This window comes from Ammodytes marinus (assembly GCF_949987685.1).
Source record: "Ammodytes marinus genome assembly, chromosome: 18".
Taxonomy (NCBI): Eukaryota; Metazoa; Chordata; class Actinopteri; order Uranoscopiformes; family Ammodytidae; genus Ammodytes; species Ammodytes marinus.
This window is the reverse complement of record NC_137222.1, coordinates 23,572,327-23,578,400: the sequence shown is the minus strand read 5'-3', so window position 1 is coordinate 23,578,400 and position 6,074 is coordinate 23,572,327.

Below are 6,074 nucleotides of genomic sequence, written 5' to 3'. Positions count from 1 at the left end.
GCATAATGACTGAGCTAGGCTTAAGGCTAACACAAGGATATAATATAATGGTCACAGTTGTGGCTCATGGTGCAATACATTTTATAATAGAAATACTGTATCTTTAGGTATTTATTTAGCCTATATTAATATCAATAGAGCTAGAGCCTACTACTGTAGATTGAAAAAGTAAATTGAGCCTCAAAGATTTGTTTCTTGCGTTCTGGCGACTTAAAAGCACAAACAAGTTGTTCACATCATCATCAACTTTTGCCTTTTTTAGTTGTTCCAAAGAATCTGCCTTATCATCTTGCCATCTAATCTAAATGATAACAGCCCATTATGCTTGTTTATCGTCTCTCTTGCGTGACATTTTATAATAACAATAGTAGCCTAAATATATATCTCCTTTGCTAATTCAAAGCATCCACTCATTATGTTGGGAGTCGACGTGTGTGTCAGAGGCATGATCGACAAAGCGATCAACTCTTATTGTGACTTTTTTGCTGCAGCACTTTTAGTGCTGAGGAGAGCTTGCCAACTGCGCTGTCCTTTACGCACCATCACTGCCGCCGTTATGTTAAGATTTCATAATTTGCATCAAAGCAAACCCTTTAGGCGCCGGGTTTTATTTTTAAAAATACTAGATTTTGACACTTAAATTTCAGGAGGCTCTGGATTGAAAGGGGTTTGAGATAGAGACAAAGTGTAAATGAGACAAATATTGAGAATGACCTATCTGGGGAGTACATTTTCCCATCTAATTAGCATATTATGACGTCATATGGTGGCGGCCATGTTGTAGGCTATTATGTAATTTCCATGAAATACCTGATATTTTGAAAGAGAGTTGAACTTATTTAATCAGATTCACCCCTCCATCCATTTGTAATGATGTCCACTTTGTTGTAAGCCAACAGTTGTAAACTAGAACTAGAACTACACCACAAAACTCATATAAACAGTAGGCGTTTATGATTTTTTTTTTACCCACCACCATTTTTATTTCCTTTTTTCTTCTATTCTTCATTATTATTATTATCATCATTATTATCATTATAATATGATAATATTAATATATATAATGCTGCGTCGCATGGCTGCACCACTGCTGCGCATGGACGCACCGTGACCGGGGCCGTAGAAAGAGTGAACACCAACTCCCTACTCAACTTTTTGCTTGCCATATCTCTAAATAACTCCTAAATCCAGCAATACCGCTTCAGCATAAATAGCTTCGTGGCACACTATCTCCGATTTCGCACCTAACAACAGCGCGATTAATTTGCAGCCTGGACGCGGAGGTGTGTCACCTCTCTGCTCCGACAGCAGGCAGGGACTCGCTCCGAGACTGACGGGGAGGGGCTCGCGGCAGCCCCCGCTGCTCTTTGAGTGATACGTGCTTTCACGTCAGAGTCTCCAAACACCACAAAAGTTTTCAATAACTTGGGCAGTGAGACGGAAGCCAGTAGGCTAGCGCATCTTTGGAATCAATTGTAGCAGCAAATCGAGTTTTCTTCTCCTCTAGCAGTAACATTAGCGTGGGTTTTTTTTCTCCTCTGCGAAACTCACGGTGTTGGCCAATTTGTATAAAAACAACAAACCAGTCAATTTCGGGTTTAAAATGCATTGTAACGCGCGTTTCTGAGCTATGTACCGCGTTACATATTACCATTTTTTTTGCTGTAATGCCTTACATTACCACGTTACAGCAAAACGTAATGCATTACAGTAATGCATTACTTCCTGTAACGCGTTACTCCCAACACTGTTGGTATGTGGAAATGAGCAATATGGGGAAACTGGAACTTAAAAGGTTGAACGAACTCACAGGACTTTAGTTTAAGTTAAAGCTTCACAGGAGACACAATAAGGCCATTTCTGAGGATGGTACACAAAGAAAATGCACAATATATCCAGTTGTTAAAATGGTGCCGCTGTAGAAGACTTTAAATAAAAAGTTCAACTCTTTCTGGGACATGCGGAAGGTGTGGAACTGACTTAGAAATAAAAAAAATTAAAATACTTGAACAACTAAAACAGGGGTGTCCAAACTTTTTTCACTGAGGGCCACATACAGAAAAATCTACGAAGGGCCGGGCCACTTTGCAAAAATAACACATTTATCAGGACATGTAGCTGCTCTGATGTTTAGTTTCATAGTGTCTTCGTAAATTGTAATCCTTCTTCACGGTAACACTTTCCTTGCACATTAAACAGACACATTTCCCCTCTTGCTTATATGCCAATGATACATCCAGTGTTTTCTGCCTTTGCATCCAATATCCAGCAGGGTGAAAATAGTATCCAGCCGAGGTCTCGACCCTCCTAGGGGGGTCCGGGGGTATGCCCCCCCGGGAGATTTTTTTACGTTTTTAAAGTGAAATGCATGAATCTGGTGCACTTTGAGAGGGAAATTAAGTTTTAAGTATTAATTTTGTATGAAAAAAAAATGGAGACACTGTGTCAGATGAATTAGAAGCTATTGGAGAAGGACATAGATTTTCCATAATAATATTAATTTAAAATAAAATATTATGCAGGGTCCTCTGGGATGGGCTCTTTTTCTTTTATGGGACATATTTCTCTGTAATATAATGAGTGCATTTAAATTATTTAAAAATTAAAAGCGCCATATTACATTATATTTTTAAAATGTGCCACAGGCCAATCAATCAGTGTTTGACACCCCTGCACTAGTGGCTTAACTAAGAAATGCAAAAAAAAAAAAAAAAATTTTTTTTTTTTTTTAAAGGGCCATATTACATTATATTCTTAAAATCGGCCGCGGGCCAATAAAAAGCGGGCCGCGGGCCGCAGTTGGCCCGCGGGCCGTAGTTTGGACACCCCTGAACTAAAACATATGGAATTGATGAAAAAGGACAACGAATAAACCCTAGATTTTTCGATTACTATGAACAATTTGATAACAAAACTGAAGAGCCACGAAAACAAGTGGAATATAAAATGTAATACTGAAATACAGGACAGAAAAAATCCTACAATTATTCACTCATAATTCTGAGTGCAGGGTGTTTCCCTGAGAGCTACAGGTGTATGTGTACTGTATAATGTTAACCAATCGATTCCCTTTGCTTGAACACTTGTGATCTACATTTATTTAAAGCTACTGTGCGTAACTTCTGTCGCCCCAGTGAGGAATTCTGAGTAGTTACAACAACACTGTCTGCACATCTCTATAAGATAAGCCTACTGTGATCACACATGGATTTTATACCTTCTGCTGTACGTCCAGGTTTTATCTTAGCAGTAGAATCGACAACTGAACCTTTTTCTTGGGCGCTTCTTGGAATTTTTCTGAGCTCCTGCGCCAGTGTCAAGGAGGTGGGGGAACATTAGTTTGTAAACACTGCCATACTGAGAAATACAGATAGTGTTTTGTGGAGCGGAAAGGCTTAATTGAAGATGTGATGTTCTCTAGTGAGCACTAGAGGGAGCTAGCACTTCATTATTGGATGAGGGGATTCCAAGCGTGCACTGAGAATGAACTGTTGAAAAGTAGCTGAGTACATTTAAGTGCAAAGTCGAGGTACTCTCACTTCTCTTGTGCCTTTTCCATTTAAATGTCTTAGTATTTGTACAGACTACATCTCATAGGGGATTATGAATGTGTTGCTCAACCAGGTTTTTTTGCCGTCAAATAGTTATTTTCCCAATAGAAACTCAAAGATATAATAGACTTTAAAAATGGAATGATTAACTGTAGGTTAAAGATGAAACAAGTGGATTCTCCATATGTTTTGAGCCCATTACATGTTTACTTTGTCTATGAATTTTGAGCCACAAAAGTGAAAGGTGGAGTCGGTGATTCTGGAGATTTTTTTTACAAAATCACTTTTTGTCAAATCAGTGAATATCTCCTCACATTCTGCTTACTTGTCCGTCCTGTGAGTGCACTTCAAAAAAAAATCTGGTGTTAATACACAGCCTAGGCTCTGTAAACCTGTATGCAAACAAAGGAACTGTAATGACCTTTGTTTTTTCTCCAGAACCGCATATCCCACCTTTAAATGATCCAAATATTTCAGCAAGAAAAAAGGTTACAGAATAGTCATGTTTTAAATGTTTGTGAAAGAATTTTGAATTATTTTATTTGCTCTTCCTTAGACCACCTTGCGATTTATCAGATTTTACGTTACTAAAGTTAAAAATCTGAGTTATTCCCCCGTTGGTTACTGTAGCATACACCACATACTGTATATACCATACATACAGCAATGACTGTTGTATTAAGAAACTTAATGATGTTTTTCTGAGTTCAGTCACAGTCAAAAAACCTGAACATATGTTGTTGTTGTTTTTGGCACATTGCGGATTAAGAGGACTTTCTGTGTGGACGTTTCACATTTAAAGTGGTTTCGTATATGAAGAGTTCAGCCTCCTCGTTTTCTTTTCTCCTCTATAGTCTCTCTCTCTCTCTCTCTCTCTCTCTCTCTCTCTCTCTCTCTCTCTCACACACACACACACACACAGTATGATGTCATCAGGCCTGTTGGTTCAGATGATGTAATGGCAGCTGATAGCTTTCAGATGTGAAAGAGATTTTTTTCCATTACATCCAGTGTGCCCCCCGACTGCCAAATAACCTCAGAGTGAAGTCAGTTTGGCTGTGGACACAAACAGTGATGTGCGGGGCTGGCCTTCTACTGTGTCTCCACTGGAACTCAGTTTACTCACTTTCAGTTTGAAGCCTCCACCTCAATCATTTTAAAATGTCAAAACGAAAAACAAACAGAGACAATAATAAGACAAACAATTTAGACAAACTTAGCAAATAGAAATACATACAAATACAAAGAAACAGCCAAAATGTGGGATTAAAGGTATTGAATTAAAAACCTGATTAACGCATGAGTGTGTGTGTGTGTGTGTGTGTGTGTGTGTGTGTGTGTGTGTGTGTGTGTGTGTGTGTGTGTGTGTGTGTGTGTGTGTGTGTGTGTGTGTGTGTGTGTGTGTGTGTGTGTGTGTGTGCATCTTTTGTAAGAATGTATACGCCACACTGGTCAGCTACTAAGACAGTCAGACCATACAACTTGTCTGCATGCAGTCAGTTTGTCAACTTGTTGTCATTTTGAGAAGTCGCCTTGCAATCCAGGAAGTCACTGCCCCTGGCCAAATAATAGTATGGTCCAAAACCCCACATAATAAAACCATAATTTAAAAAAAAAATTCAATCAATGTTTAACTGTCTAACTTTTATAAGGAAAGAAAATAAACGCTGCATTCCAAATCTCATACTCTCACCTACCGTAAGACCTGTAATTATTACACCCTACAAAAGTGAACACACTCATCTGTCATCACACACACATACACACACACACACACACACATACACACACACACACACACACACACACACACCCACGCACACAGACACACACCGTACCAGTGCACCTGTTGTCTAGTTATTATAGTATTAGCTGCCTCTAAGGTCGGAGGTCATTTCCTTTGTGCTTTTTCGACCGTGACGTCAAGGATTTTTCTTCCCTAGACTCGGAACATATTTTACACATGGGCGTTATGTACTCAGGCTTGTTATAAGACAAAACTACTCCTTCACTCACAGTTTTTTTTTCGATTGCTTAAGCAGTATTCTGAAAGCAGGGCCCGGGATTTTTAAAAACACCACACACAATTAGCACAACACTCCAGACCTTTTGCAAAATGAAACCCTCTTGCAGAAACCAAACACTAATTTATGAAAAACATATTTTGTCACCATATGAAACACACACTTTTCATATGTCTTAATTCTGTCTGAATCAGTTACACACTGCTGTTGCTACCCTAAAACACTTTAAGCAATTCTACTCCTCAGTGATTGGAGTACTGTAAAGGGAGTACACAGAGAAAGTGCGAATATACAGTCATTTCATCAAACACTACACAAGACCAATGCTGCAGACTGAAGAATATATAATGTATTCCTCTTCACATACCCAAGTCAGTCGACAGGTCAAAAAAAAAAAAAAAAAAGAAGTCTAGAAGCTAGCTCAATGCTAATTCATGAATGGAAACGCCATGTCAACGGACTCACACTTTTTGCAAAACAATACACACAGTGATCTGCA